Here is a 16,844-nt window from a genome sequence, read left to right as displayed (position 1 = left end):
ATATCTATGAAGTCGTAGCGTAGCTGGTATAAACTATTCCGCGTGTATGCCAAGCTATCGCGAACAGAACGAAGAACTTAATATGTATGTTTTCATCCCTAATTTGGATATAAAAACAAACATAATAAAATTCACTACGAATCCCAACTAAGTACTTAACATTAGAGAAATGTTCTTTATGATAGTTCTTCAGGTAGTTTCATGAATGTTTTATAGCACTTTATAGCACTTTATTGCAGAGCAGCAATACAAGAAAAAAAACAAAAAAAAAGAAAGCAAAGAAGCATTTTAATACTTTTGTGAAAAAACGAATGAATGAATGAATGAATGAATGAGTGAATGAATGAATAAATTACATAAACTGGACCTTGGAAAATATTAAAATCAAGGTACTTTATATTTTTTACAATTAAACATCTTGAATGAATGCAAAAAGCTGAAGGAAGCTTGGTGCAGTTTTTAAAGAAAATAACAGCGGCATGTAATTTCATTTTTTCTTTTTTCTCTTCTAAGATTATTATCAACCCATTTTCATATTTGATTACAAGACTCTCTCCCCCTAACATTATACTTATTTCTAATGTCAGTTTAAGGTAGACGACATAAATGTTACAACATAAAATCGCTTCTTTTCTTGTGTTAAATTAAAGACAAGCCAAAGCACGATGGCGCGAAGCAGCCCACAATTAAATACCCTACACCGGCAAAATAAGCTTTCATATGCGGAGTCGACGAAAATGTGGTCCGGTCTGGACTGTTTTCAATAGCGTAAACTCGTCGGTATATCAAATTTGATCAACCGCAACCTTTAAGTCCAACAAAACGGACAGACAGACGATTAGATAAACTTAATATATGCTCACACACATCACAAGTGGTGTAAGGTATAAGAAAACATTTAGAACAACTAAAGCTTTTTGTTTGGTTTATGAATTTGGGTTTTGTTTATTGTAAGTAGAAGAAAAAATGAAAATATTTTCTTTGCCAGAATACAAAAATTATTCAACGCAGCATGTGTCCTCTGCAATTTAAATAAAAACTCAGTAATTGAAGTATAAATGGTTTTTGCTTATGTTTGACTTTTTTCCCCCCTCATTTTTGCAAGTATTTCTCAGAACACGTTTTAATAGAAGGCTTTTTAACGCAACTCACTTTTTATACAAATATTTGATTATAAAATAAATTATATTTTGCCATTGAAGAATCTAGAGAATTCTTGAAAATTCAGCATTTAACTTGCTTGAGATTTAATATATGTAAAACAATTAATTTCGCCGTCCAGTTGCGAAAAGCTTCATACGTAATGTGGAATCTAACCGCGATGCAACGCTTGTCGCGAACTAAACGGTTCAACATCAATTCCGGAACTTCTCCAAAAAAATCAATCACACTCCTCCGTAGATTAATTTGTTGAAAAATATTTCAAGAGAGAAAATATATGTACGTGTTATACTTCATCGCGACATGAACGCATCCACACTACAGCTGTGATGCATGGACATATTAAGTTCGTCCCAATGTAGGCAATATACAGAAGGACCCGAGATAGATCCCAGTTCTATAATACCGATCGATACAGAAAGTCACTCTGAATTTTCTCAAACGGTCTTGAAGTATGTCCACGTTCTACTATAATGATTGATTCAGCTATCAGCTTACCCGAGGAAATAGGAAAAAAGTAAAGGAAAGGAAATTTTTTTGACTTCCTACAATGCGTACCTTTATAACATGATAACAAGGGCTATCATAATCCTTTAATGATTTCTTGGAAATTGAATTTCAGCGACTTTCAAAACAAATGAATCTAAGACTCCTATAGGCCTGTGGACGAATCAACACGACCCGTATGCTTAACTCCGTCTCTATCTATTTTTATTGTCATTTAATGAAAGTGTGAAAATTATAAACACAAGAGCAATAACGAATTAATTCGTTAATGTTTGTCTGATTTAGTAGTGAGCAGCTTGTTTCGCACCAAGCACTCGGAGATAATGGCTCAGAAGGTATCTCTAGGGCAAGTTGGGAAAATTTTAAATCAAAAATAAATTGAAAATTCATAAGAATTTTATTCAATGAAACGCAAACACTCATTAAGCACATGATTCCCTAAGGCATTAATTCGCAATTAAGTATTGAGTGAGCATTTTACGCTTTTTCTTTTTATGCTAATATATCAAATGAAATTTTCTTTAAATATTTATTTTAAGATTTTATCAAAGAGATTATAATCGAAATAATGTGTAATAGGATTGATAGTCTTTCTCGTTTGTTTGCTTCTGTGCATTGTGACACTCGCAGATACATTATCAAGGGAGTATAGAATATGTCGCATATGCGTAAACACGGTAGTGAGAGTAGCTTTCATTCTTAATCTCATTACAAATGCAAAGTTGAAGGAATCTTTCCATAACGTTTATCACTGCTATGTGTTCTGCGGATACGTACTTGTTATGAAAACCATTGCTGATATTTGTAGAAATTATCAGACATTCACGCATTTGTCTGCACACGTAGTTTACTAATCAAACAAGAAGATAAATGTAAAGCAGTAATAGACTTTTATTTGCAACAACCGCGGCCACAATGTGGCTCACCAATCGTTTCTCGAACTTCTCTGTACGTCACTAAAAACGAAAGGAAAAAAAAAAGAAGAAAAATACGCGTACCCTTGAAGGCGAATCTTGAACATCCACCATTTAATATACATTGTGTTATATGTAAAATGAACTCAATTTCTTACTTAAGTAAGCCAGTAGGCAGAAATTACAAAAGTGACGTCACTTGAACGGTTGTAATCTGTAGGCTCATGGTCGGAATGATAATAAATTTTAATACGTGTAGCTTGAAGGTTGACGTTATTCAGAAGAAGGGGGCCTCTCAACGGTGTTGCTATTTATTATGTATCAAAACCGGAGACTTATTGAGTGATGTGTTATAATTGACGCCTTTGCGTGCTTGCCCAGCCGAGGTAATTAGTTAAGAGTTCACGCACTTGAAGACAATCCACAGTTTGTGCCTTTGCTACAAGTGGTTATAAGGCTTATACGAAAAACTAAAGCTTCGTTTACCGCCACAAAACCACAAACTTAGTTGTTGGTAACAATAATCAGGGTCAACTACAACTACTGTGCAGTTTCTCAAAGATTGCAGCGTAATAATCGAATTATCAAAACTTTCAGAGACATAGCTATGTCAGATTGTTGACACGGTTTAAAATATATAAACAGTGTTGTGCCCATCATCACCAAAAGCTCACCCATGCGCTATTCGTCATATACGTAGAACAGTAAGTTAATTATATAAACCTTTAGAGAAAGAGAAGAAAAATTAATTTCATTGGCAAAATGCTCCATGTATACCATCCTTCCTGAACGTGAAAAGAAAAACTCTTCACTAATTCGTAGTGCGGACAAAATTGCTTGAATTGAAGTTTGAGTTGCTCTTCTCCGTAGTCATCACTAGATCATGAGAAATTGTTCTATAAAATGGGCATAGAATAGATAGAGAAGCGTAGGACTGAGCGCATCTATATGAAAGCAGGCTATGCTGATAATAAAAGTCGCATTTTGCAAACAAAAACAAAAAGCTTTTTTTTACTTTTTGACTTGAATCTTTGATCAATGTCTTATTTATGTGTTCGTCTGCATTATAAAGCAATATAATGTAAACGATATATATATTTACCTATATATACGATGCGTATTCAAAAAAAGCTGACCTCTTATTTTCCTCAAAACATATTTACAAAGTGCGTAAATTCCAAGTAAGATTTCTTATCGATCATATGAGACTTTGGTGAGAACATGCGATGCCCCGCGTCGTTATAGTCGAAGAAAACAACGAGCAAAACTTTCGCATTTGTTCAAATTCGATGGTCTTGGCTGTTCTAGCCGCTCCCATTGGGATGATTAGACTTTGGCCTCACCATCACAACCATATACCAATGTTTCGTTACCAGTTATGACCCTTTGGAGCAAGTCTGGGTCGCCTTCGATGTCATTCAATAGCGCATGAGCGATGCTCATGGGACGATTCTTTTGGTCCAGATTTAAGGATTTCGGGGCAAAGTTCACTGCCAAGGAAACAACCGATATGCCGACACCCTCAGCAACTTCTCTGGTAGTGATTCGATTATTCTCCATAAGAATTTTCCGCACCGCTTCAACGTTCGGTTCATCGGTTGTTGGCGTGTAGTGGCGCCCAGGGAGGTCGTCGTCAATAACTTTTTCTCGGCCTTCTGTGAAGAATTTGTACAACTTATAAAAAGTTTTTTTTTTTTTGCTCAAAGTACTCTTGCCAAAAGCCATAGCCAACAATTTAAGTGAGTTGGAGCACTTAAGTTTATTTTTTACACCACACCAAAGCACTTCTTACCTTTATACCTAAACCAAAAATGCACAACGACGGATAATGTTGGGGACATGAGTAATGTAAACATGAGAACAGCAAGAAACATAAAAAGTCATTTTTTGTTTTGAACACACGCATACACGATATTCTCGGCTTCGATGACTTGATAATGTTAATATACTACCATCCACAACGAGTGGCAAAAAAATGAGATTAGAAAGGCATTAGGCATTTGCTACAGCCAAGTTCGACAATTCATATGTCATAAATGAGAGACATGGGTAAGAAATACCTTTACACACAGAAAACACACAAGTCCTAGAGGAGTATTCTTTATAAAAGGTCCTGAAGGGCTTGCTAACGCATGAAAAAATTACCAGTTTTCAAATATTTATTAAAGATAATCATAATCTGAGATGTGGTACATTATGAAAGAAAATCTCATAAGCATCGTATACATTATATATATATATATAGTGTTGCGTTGATTTATTCGCTCTTCCGTCGCAGAGTCAACAAAAGCTTAGAATAGACTCAACAATATTACAAATTAAAAATGTAAATAAAATGTCTGCGTAAGCTTTTCAAGTATTCTTGATGTGGTAGTGATGCACGTACGTGAGGTTTTCATTCTTTTAATACCTCACACAAAATGTACACACACACTTTGAAACTTATGTGCACACAACATATGTTCACTTCATGTTCACTTTGTTGGTAAGAGAATTTCTAGCTGTTTGCTAACAAGTTAAATATTCCATGCACAAGAGTGACTTGTGTTTAGTAAGTTACTTTACATATGTGGCCGATTCGCAAACACAAGTATTTCGCTTTCTTGCGTCATGTTTTTTATGAAAGGAAAATTTAAAAAAAAAAAAAAAAAAAACTCAGGTGTTTTATTTACTACACCCATCACCGGCAGGTAAAGGATATATTTATTTTGTCAAAACGTTTGCAACGCCCAGAAGAGAGCCTTAGAAACATGTTTCGCCTTTCCGTGTACGTCTCGGTCTGCGGTAAACATACTCCCGGTCGCAAAAATTAGGAAGTCGAGTGCAAGTCACGCAATTTAGATACCGAAAGTGGACCACACCGTCCAAAGGACACGCCTACAAAGTTACAAAGTTAATCAAAAGCAAAACATATGACTTTTTTGCTCATTACCCGTAAACTACGGCAAGTGCAACGATAAACACTTGCTCCTATAGCCTATGGACGATCGTACAGTACTTGTATAAAATTGAGAGAAATCGACCTTGCCCACCAAATATTACAGAGTATCGAAATTTTATATTTTCTATACCACTGCAAGGATATATTAAGTTTTCGAGGATGCACGTAACATCCAGAACGATTTGAAGTAGAACCACCCTTGGTTATACCGATCAATTCAGAATCACTTTCTGAATCTAAGCTTGCCCATCCGCCTGCCCTTCCTATTGTGTATCTTGTGTTTGACGTACGAAAATTTTAAGATATTTAGAAGAAATCTGGTGCAATGACGTACTTTGGCCCAGAGACGACTGCTACTGGAAGTGCTACGAGTCAAACCAGTTTTTCAATCACTTCCCATATAAAGTCTTTTTTTGAAAACTTGTTGTATGAATAACTGCAAGGTGATGTAGGGTACTTAACGACGAGCCGTTGCTCACATATAGTTCTTCCAGTTGTTTGTTACCTAAAGCCGATGGGCTTATAAGATTCAGCCACAACTAAACATAATTTCGTTGCTTGTTATCATTTATTTATTTATTTTTTGTTTTCTTGTTCTCTCTTTTTTCTGTGCTAGGTTTTGGATGAAAATTTTCGACAAAAATTTCATAACACTATTAAGAAATGCTTAGAATGCTGAACCAATTTAATATGAGTAGCTTTTTATAAATTTATTAACAAAAAAAAAAAAAACGTTAAAAATAAGAAAAAAGAAACTATATTCAGTTTAAGTCGAACTTTTTTTGTAGTCATCATTAGCTTGTGTATATCAGTCACGTAGAGCTTTTGTAGAGACGGATGAATAGCAGCAGTCAGGCATAACTTCGAAACGATAGTCAATTGTTATATCGCATGAGAAGGCCCTGCCCGATTGTATATTTAACTTCAAACTGGAAAGTGCAGGTAGCGTCAGACATATCTCTCTCAAAGTTGAGTTTGCGATCCAAAATCACTCCCAGACATGACGTAGAGCCCAACGGATCGATAGGATTCCCACTTAATTTCATAAGCAAGCTGCAGATTCAAGACGGAGGAGAGTTAAAATGTCTAGCTTTGGTCATGCTTGTTTTAATACCCAGCATATTTTCCATTATTTTATACAAATTGGCAGCATTTTGCGAAATCAAATCTATATTTGCCCAATGTTCTGTTTTCCGAACTTAAACCAAGACAAGTTTGTCGCTCGAAGCAAACTACTGGGAGCGTAAACGTGATTTCAACGAGGAGATACCGTTATTCACTATGAACGACAATATATATATATATATATATATATTTTAAAGGGCCTTTGCCTGTGCAGTGCATGCTTTCCTACGTTATAAATGTAATAAACTAAAATCTCCTCTTAGTTATATATAGAAGACAAAAAAAAGGAAAGAACACATAAAGCCATAGTAAAGGAAGTGTGAAGGAAATGTTTAGTACGAAATTTTTAAAATTTAATGTAGATCCTTATATACGTAATACAGGAAAGCATATGAGTTCAAATATTGTTTGCTATAATCCTTAAACTTCGAAGGCAAGAAGCAATAAGATGGCATAGGTATTCATAAATCGCAAACATATACATAAACATATGTTTATATATATCTACAAATTTATGTTTACACGTGTATCGTGTATGAATGTTTACACATGTTGTTTATTCACGAATGACGGAGCACATATATATATAGCATATGAGTAAATAGCATACAAGTTGATATAAACAACTAGCTTTATATCAGAATTGTGATTTTATGTTTGTATATGTATAAATGAAAATTATATATGTCGAGCTATAAAATATCTGAAAACACACATATGAATCGTATATGAATCGTAAGGCATTGAAAACAGCTGTTACTCTGAAATGATTTTTAATATGCGCAACATGAGTTAACGATATATTCGGTAATGCTTACCGTGCAAGCATACCATCACTACGGTCTAGACTTTATCATTGTTTAAGTACATTATTAAATAACATTTAAACGTCATTTATATTAAGAGTATGTGTTACTTTTATTTCTCTGCTTTTACACGAATTTATCATTCATGCAATCTTAATACTTGAAGCTAGTGTGAAACATTCTATAATACATACATATGCTTTTCATAGTTATATTATATTATGCACGAGAACGATATATAATTAATTTTTAGTTTTACTAACTGTAAATTACATCTATATGTACAGAGTTAGATGGCGTGCATTAAATAATTCGTAAAAATATGTCACTTTATTCAGTTCGCAAAATATAATCTAAAAATATTTTATTGTGAAAAAAAAAGGAGAGAACTGTATTTGCCTTGAAGAGAATTTCGGATAGGCACTGTTCATGTAATTAAAGCCATTCATGGCCCTAAATAGTCAAGTGGAAACTTTCTGGCACTGAGTCTTTGTTTGCTTTTGTTAAAAAATAAGACAACTTTCAGCAAAGTTTATCCATTTGCGCGATATAATTATTTGCATCGCAGGCGGCTCTCGATAGAAGTTAACTTTTGTCGATAAGATGAGACTTAAATTAGACCGATCTTTCTTTCTTTTCTATCAATCGATTCGCAATTGATTTTAGTATATCTGTCCGCCTGTCTGTCTATCCGTCTGACATATAGCAATCACCAGTTTCTGAATCGATCTAAGTTGATCGGTCCGTCTGTTCATTTGTTCGCCGTGTTTTCTTATGTTCAATCTAGGGACCATGATTTTTGAGATATTTTCATGATATTTGGCAACTCCTCGTATAAAACTCAATTTTAAAAAGTATTAAGTGGAAAAACACTTAGTATCGATTTTAGTATATATGTCCGTCTATCTGTCCCGGCATCGATGTCTTTCCATATATTCTCCTATCTAACCTCACTTCAGAGTCACTTTCTCAATCGATCTAAACTTGACTGTCCCTCTGTCCGTCTTGTTGTCTTGTATTCAACTTACATGCCCCGATATTCTTGATATTTTTATGATATTTGGTACATAAACAGGAAAAAGAGTTATGTCGAAATATTTCTACTTTGTATATTCTCGTCCTCACTCTCACTTTAAACTCACCTTCTTAAACAATCTAATCTTATTTGTCCGACTTCTTTTTTGTGTATAATCTTCAGGGAGCAATTTTTGATATGTTTTTATGATGTATGATGTATTGACATGAAAAAGAATTATATCGTACCGTTCTTCATGCATAGTTCTATTTTGAAGACACTTTGCTGGAAAAATTAACTTACCATTGCCAATATTTATAAATTGCTTCATCCTTCATTTCTTAAAATTTTTCAAGTCGGAGTTGCCCTACAACACCGACAAGGGTGAATAAATTACAAGGTTCTCGCAAAAGAAAAACATTTATTGTTACATATATCGCGAAGGAGCGCTTTATACGCTAACTTGTCTCCCATTTTGTAATACGAGATAACACCAAGAGACCCGGATAAAAGTAGCGCCACTAATATAACTGAAACTTATAAGTTAACCGTGGGCATGTCATAAAATTTTGAATCGCTTGATTTGAAAGTTCATATAATCTGAAAATCATAGTGATCTCATAAGACTTATTGAGTGAGGTGTTACTTCGTGTTTCGATAGTTTATTGTTTCAAAGCTCATGTCACAAAACTTGGAATATAAAGCTAAGGTTTCGTGTGCATTTAGTTTTAGTTAATAACCGCAGATCAGATGTGCGCAACCCTGTCTCAATAGGAAAAAATAATAACTTTTAATACAATTTAAAGCTGCTTTGTTAAAATGGACTTGACCGGTTCAAAATCCCATGGATTATAAGTAAAAAACTGCAACTCACCACAGCACACTATGACAGATAGTGATCAAATTCTACCAATATATTACATACCTCAGGTAAAAAGAAAATGCGTAGAAATGTTTTCAGCCATCTAATGGTTATCTTCTTCTTCTTCTTATTCTGTAATTCAGTGAATTTAAAGTAATGGCCGCTAAAAATTTTCTCTAAAAGACGAACGTATTTTTCTTGCATGTTCTTAAAGTTCAGAGAATCACCCAAAACGTTATTTTATGAAAATGCTTAACTTATTAATATAATCATATAATGATATTAGAGACTTTAAAAGCTTAGAGTAAATTTCAAAGTAAAATTTACTTTTTATTCCTTTATGGAATTCATGGAATTATTTCTGACTATTATGGGGTTTCCGCTCTATAATACCTAATGGCTTTCAAAGTAACCAAGCAAACAAAGTGTTTTCTTTGAAATTTCTAAGAAGAACAAGAATATAATTGACATGTAATTAATGTTGGACTTTATTCCACAAAATTATTCCCAGTTAAAGGTTAAGCTAGTAGAAGCATATTACATTACAAATTAATGAATTTAGCTTAGCATCCATAATTGACTTTAGAATTGAAGTGAACAAAATGTCCGCTAAATTATCACAATATTATCGTTTATATCATAATAAAGACATTATTGATGTGTACACTATCCTGATCAAAAAGGAAAAGCATGTAACATAAGCCAGAATAACCACGAGGTACGAATTTTATCAATTGAAGTAATTTCGTAAAAACGTAACGTAACCTTAAAAAAAAAAGGAATCCGGCAAGAAATGTAAAATATCCCAATGGAACTTTAACTGAGGAAAATGAGATCTCTCATCCTCTTTGACGAAATATGACATGAATATTCCTCTAACAGCAATTTCTCCGGTGTCTTCATAGTCAATGGCTTAAGAATAAAAGATCCTCGTCCTAATGACAGACCATGTGCCATATTCCTAGAAAACTCTTTATCAGCTATAGAACTTAAAAGCTGTCTGTTCAAATCAAAAGGGAGGTCAGTCGGTCTCGATCGCATATCATAATCATGCAATAGTTGCTCCGATTCCAAAGACTGAAAATGTCCGCATCGAATGAGACTATCGTCTTGGTTTCTTGAATCCAAGCAGCTGGCTACTATGCAACAACTAGGCTTCAAGTGTGGTTAAGTCTGACGAAATCATGGAATCTTGGACCGAAATCCTTAAGTTACTTCAAATCATTTATGTCGTATCGGCTAGAGTTCAACAATCATCTTTCTGATTCTTTTCCATTGATGAATGGCATTCCACCTTATAAAGAGATGCGAACATCAATGAATTCAACGCACTCAACGATGGCCATCGTGGGATGAGTTCATTAATGTTTTTCTTTCTTATATTGACAGTGTAAAATAATCAATTTTGTTATCAACAATATTGTTTTAAATTTCTTGCATCACAATATTCTTATTGGAAAAGAACTATTAACAGAAACACTTTAATTTTTTAATGAAATTATACTCCAACATTCTAAATTGCAGTCCATTACAAATCCTTAATTGCTTGCCTTGATTTCTTTGCCTTTTCTAACTCAAATAACTAACATTAATATCTAAAATTTCAATTTTTTTTTTTTTAAAATCATTTCTGTATGATTGCTGTTAGTAAAAAGATCCTGACTGGTAAAACGTAATAGTCTGGGATCATGTACATATCTGTTTTCCTTTTAAAAACTCTATAGCCTCGTTTATTAATATTTGCTATGTGCTACACATAGTTTCTGTCACTTTGTTTTAAATTTTGTGTACTGAAGCAAAAGTGACAACAAGACTTCGCCAATAGCAATTTTGACCTAAAACAGTCTGACGAACTTACGAAAACCCCAAAATGAATCAGCAAACTTTTGTGCTCCCCTACAAGAATAATTAAGTTCTTTTATAAGCCTGCCTTTGTTTATTTGCCACATCTTCTTTATTTTATTTCAATTTTTATAAATTTTCCCTTTCTAGCGCTGCATAATATCCGACTACAATGGTCAAAAATGTTCAGTAATCTGCTGAGGAGTAAATCGTAAGTATTTCTTCGACTTGCATGCTTAAACGTCCGAATATCAAAAAGGCACAAAAATATTATATGGCCGGTTTTACCGTTGCCTAGTAGAAACATATGGTTAGTGATCTATCAGTGATTATGCTCGAAACAAGAGACTACGTTTTCGTCAGTTATCGCGATACAAATTTTTTCGTTTCATGCCGTTCCGAGATAGACCAGTGTGTATGATTTAGCTCCGTCTAACTTCTGGCTTTTTTTATGAAAGCACCTTTCTATATAGAAGTAAATCCGCCTGAGCCGCCGAGTAGGCAAAGAGTCTCGACTAGCAACTCAACGGTCGTGTATGATCAAATCTCAAGTACAGTAGAGTTTTCAATAAAGCTGATAGCCTTGATGCTAGTGATTTAAGACTTTAGTCTCGCAATTTATTCTCTGACTAAACTGGTAATAATAATATATAAAAGTAAACATGCGTATTTCATCTGTTACTATGGGCATGATATTTGAGACTGTGGGCACTAGTTACCCAATGCAAGTCATCCCGTTTGAATGAATGTGAATGAGAAAGTGATATGTATTTACATATATATAAGGAGATAAAGTGCTTGAGCTGTCTTCTTACGCTATACCATTTGCAGTACAATGGTATATATGCCACTTGCAGAACGATAATATATTAAGTTTATGCGGATGAAATGCGCACAAAAGAACTTGATATAGAATTGTCTTTTATTACAAAGATCGATTCGTAGTCACTTTCTGAATCAATCTCAACTTGTCTATCTGTATATCTGTCCGTCCATTCATATGTCTGTCCGTCAGTCCGTTTGGTTTTTATGTTCAACCTATATGCGTGGCATATTTTTGACTTACTTTAAAAATATATAGCACACCGGCCTGCTTTGGCGTGAGAAGGAACGCCGTTGAAATTGATTAAGATCGGACTACTTTTTTGCTCATTTCCGCATAACGCCTTTTCTTGAAAGGTCGTTAGATGAATAACTGTATTGAGCGAGTTGATGTAGCGTGTTTAATGATACTCCCTTTGATAGCTAATTTACAAACATATAGTGTTTTGATAATTGCAAGCACGCACAAGTATTTGAGCTATACATTCAAATCGAAAAGGGCACCAAGTTTAGTAAAGATCTTAGATCGAGTTTAAGAAAAATATTTGCAAAGTTTTGAGTTATAATTTAAAAATTCAACAATTTTCATATTATTTTTTACACTCATTTTTTAAACTTAAAGCTTTATTTCTAGCTTGACTCATATGATATAACCCATATATATATCTTTTTTTTATTATTTTTTTTTTTAGGAGGATATGAAAGGCAGATATTTCGAGATTCTTTATGAAGCGGAACATCGAACAAATGCAGTGGAGAATACAGCAGCTGAGCGTTACTACATCTCAACTTGGTGCTTCTAATATTTCTAGGATCGAGCACTGTCATCATGCACGTAATTGTGATATCTTCCCTTTTACAGATGGGCTTAGTAAAGCCCGTCGAATGAATACAGCAACCGATCGCTGTTATCGCAAGCCAGGTTAGTGCATGTAATGTTCTTTCACGGCAACGCTGTCGTCATCACGTTTTCTTCTTCTTCTCTAACATTCCGGCCGGGTCTTCCTTTACGGATTGGCTTAATTCCACTGGGTTGAAACGTCTCGTCGTAGTATAATCGTCGGATCATGTCATGTTGTTAACATTCCTCACAATTCCGCGGTACTTTTGTTCGAACTAAGTACGAAACTATAAATGTCGTTTTCTTACCGCATAGGAGGCTAAGAAAATCTATACAAATCGTGAGCACAACTTAGGCTATATACACTTCAACAAAATCGTACATTTTCCCAAAGGTGCAAAGTTAACCTTTTAATATGGCTTAGCGACAATCTATCTATCCTTAAATCAACTCTTCATAACCGTTCCAAATTTAATTACTTTCCCGTAAGCACAGAGAGGAATGGAGACGGTAGGTGTAAGGACAAGTAAGTGGTGCAAGTAATAAGTTTAACGATGATAATGATTTTTCACTTACGTTTTTAGGTCAAAAAGTTTTGTTTATTTACAAACATGCACGCGTTTATAGAAATTTAAGTTATCTCGTAAGCAGCTTACAACAATCACTTATTAAACATTACTCACGCACATCTCATCATTTATTATGCATTATAATGATGATTTTAGCACAATACACGCCGTAATGCAACATCAACATACCTACGTCTGGGAATGAAGATGAAAAATTAAAAGTTCAATGTTTTCTTCTTTTTTTTTTTTTTTTTTTTTTTATTATTTTTTTAAAAAAAAATTTAATTTTTAAAATTAAATTTAAAAATTTTTTTTTTTTTTTTTTTTTTTTTTTTTTTTGATTATTTTTTAAGAAGAAATTTAATTTTTGAAACTTAATTGAAAAACATTTTCTTAGTTATCATTATTTTTGTTTAACTTGAACTATGGACACAAAACATTTGAAATTATTTGCAATTTATTTTTTAATACATAATTCAATATTTCTCATTGTGACCGTCCACGTTGTCTAACAAATGATAACTGATTTCTTAGCATCGTGTATCGTCGTTTTTAACTGCTAACGGCCACGACAGGATTACGGACTTAATACTAAATAAGAAAAAAAACAACAAATTTTTACTATAAAATTTGTGCGTACATTCGTTACCGTTATCTTATGCCCCTTTAAATATGCTCGTTAGTCAGCGCTTGTTTTGAAAACACAACATGTTCGAAGCCTTTCAAACATGTTCGTTATGCTTGTCTTTACCGTTAAGGAAATAGAAAAATTCCCGGAAACTGTTTGTTTCGAGTATGCGTGCTTTGTATCTACATTTAGCAGAGATTTAAATCGTTTGCGTTAACTTCAAATTTGAAATTAACACTGAACGTAACCAAATATTCTACACATACGTTATGTTATGTAAAATGATTGTTTCCGATTTTATGTTTTTGTACAAACCTTCATGAGATTAGATTTTTCCCGTCGGATTGTGATTTTTAGGATAGTTTAGACTTGACTTACAATTCTTCGAATTGTTTACAGAGAATTTTATTTCCAATATTGCAGTGCTGTTCTTCTTCTTGTTTGTACGAATCTCCCAATCGCAGCCTCTTGATATGTAGGAATCCATTCGCTTCATCGCAGCATCGACTGTAGCCTTAAATTCTAGTTTAGCCACTACTTGCTTCAACGCGTCTATTTCTAGACTTTCATCTTAGCATCACCTTTATGCATTACTTTTGCGGCCAGAGCACTTCAGATAACTGCTTTTGCTTTTCTTGAAACTTTTTCTCGGTTTTTGCCATTGAATTTGGTGCTATTTCGACCGCCTGTTCTTAAAACATGATACAAAATAAACAAAAAAATTTACTTAAAGAATATAAACAAATAGTTTAATTATTAAACAATTTGCACTTTCAAATTTGGAATACGCCCAAGCAAGTTTGTCCGTTCATCTGGCGAAACTGTGTAGTAGTTTTTGTACACATTCTTCCGTTCGCAAAAATGAAGACATCGCGTATAAACTTTTTTTTTTTTCCATAGAAATTTGCACCTTTATTCGGGAAATAGAAAAAACGAACTGCGCCCACTCAACTTTGTAGAATATGACAAATTAGTTTTGTTCCTTTTTGTTAGGATCGCGGTGATACGTATAAAAGATTCGGATATAATTTTCTTGTTATTTTTCTTAACACTTTTGATGTGCGTGTGTGTGGTCTAATTTAAAATTTCTTGAATTTTACATTATTCAATAATTTGGTTAATATTGTAAATGATAATGATAAATGTCAAAGGTTAAAAAACGTCTGCTAATTATGCGGTAAGATCTTTATTCGAACTCAATGAAAATATTAGTTATATGCGACTTTCTATCGAGTTTGTGTGAAAACCATCTAAATCGAACCTTTTGTAACATGTTTGTTGGTTCCTAAAATTCAAATACGTTTAGATTTTGATTAGAGTAAGTTTTACAAATATGGAAAGGATTCGAAGCTTATAACAGCTCGGGCACTTACAATGACTTTATTGGCAAACTTAGAACGTCTTCAATTTAACAGCTTTCATAAAGTCACAAGCTTAATCTGAGAGTTTCCTGCTTTCTTCAAAACTCTGCTATAATTGCTATCAGCGCTCAGGACAAATTTAAACCGAAACAATATTCTATTATGTAACCAGAATCTATAAATAATGGAAAGTTTTGGTTTATGAATGAAAACGACTGAGCCGACAGTAAGCAAAAGCAAGTGCTATTATAAAATAGGCAGCTGGGGAAGAAAGGAAATGGGGGAGGTGGAATGTAGAGCAAGGCAGAGAGAAACATGCCTTGTTAAGAAAACGCTTAGATCAAAAAACAATGGACATTTCTTAGTAAATTTAATTTTTTTTTATTAGAGAAGCTAGTGAAAACGCTATAGCTGGCCCTGGTCTACTGTTAAATTTCTACAATTATTCATATAACATTTTGCACTTTTCAAAATAAGGCGTCTTATGAGCAGGGGTCGAAATAAGTGGCCTGATCTAAACCATTTCATTAAGGACAACACATATCGTTTTACAGAATGTCATCAAAATATCTCGAAACCTGCTACCGCTACGATGCACACAAGAAAACAAAACGGACGTATGGACAGATAATGTTAGATCAGTATAATAAAAGGTGTGTCTATCTCAAATCACTCTGGGTGTTGCATACATTCGCACAAATTTTATACACCTCTGTACTACGAGAGGTGTAGGATATAAACAGGGTTATCTTTGGAATGCCTCTCCTTGCAAGATCTAAAAGGGAAAAGGGTTACTCTTGATTAGTATTACATTTTTAATTAATTGATGCACGTCCGTCTATCTGCCTCTCCATCTGGGGCTTATATTCTTCCGAGTGCAAAAATTTAAATGTCGGCCTCACATTTACCAAAAGCATTAAACATTGAAAACAAGCAGCTTGGGCTTGAAAATGGGTTATATCGATCAAAGAACGTTCTACTAAGACCACTCATTTTTTAACTTTATTCACAAACTATAACAGATATACAATAAAAATTTTATTGAACAGGGAATATCATCTATTCGAGACCTTGAAAACTTCTGCGCATATCATATTTTCGCTTATCGAAATCGTATATAGTGCATTTATTGACAGCCAACTGTAGTTTGCTTTTTGAGATATAGTAGACGTAGACCATAAAAGTTGGCTCCTTACGATATAAGACATGTAGCCAAACTCAGTTCAGCTTGAGTTGGAACGTAGGAGGAGGATAACCAAAGCTTCTTTAGATCATTATCTATATGCATGGTCATAAGGTTGATGTGATCATCAGCACTGAAACGCAAGTTAATTACAAAATCAAGACTGGAAACCTGACTAACTAAGTTAATTAGAAATGGAATCTTCTAAAAATGGCAAACTCTTGGGTATTTGAAGATTGATTAATATTATAGATCGCGTTATTGCCA

The 16,844-nt window shown here is 33.9% G+C and overlaps 2 long non-coding RNA genes across 2 annotated transcripts in view; one reads left to right on the top strand and one right to left on the bottom strand.

Annotated features, from left to right (window-relative positions):
- Positions 1-13,627, top strand: part of LOC119644521 — a 35,911-nt gene extending 22,284 nt beyond the window's left edge. The window contains exons 2-3 of the long non-coding RNA XR_005248528.1: positions 11,324-11,384; positions 12,688-13,627. This is a non-coding gene — a long non-coding RNA (uncharacterized LOC119644521). The remainder of the gene's footprint in view (positions 1-11,323; positions 11,385-12,687) is intronic.
- LOC119644520 overlaps positions 1-13,650 on the bottom strand; it is a 66,805-nt gene extending 53,155 nt beyond the window's left edge. Inside the window, exon 1 of the long non-coding RNA XR_005248527.1 lies at positions 13,413-13,650. This is a non-coding gene — a long non-coding RNA (uncharacterized LOC119644520). The remainder of the gene's footprint in view (positions 1-13,412) is intronic.
- Positions 13,651-16,844: the final 3,194 nt, after the last annotated feature.

Source organism: Glossina fuscipes, unplaced genomic scaffold, assembly GCF_014805625.2.
Source record: "Glossina fuscipes isolate IAEA_lab_2018 unplaced genomic scaffold, Yale_Gfus_2 124420, whole genome shotgun sequence".
NCBI lineage: Eukaryota > Metazoa > Arthropoda > Insecta > Diptera > Glossinidae > Glossina > Glossina fuscipes.
The sequence above is the reverse complement of the archived record's forward strand: the minus strand, read 5'-3'. Positions and strand labels throughout refer to the sequence as shown.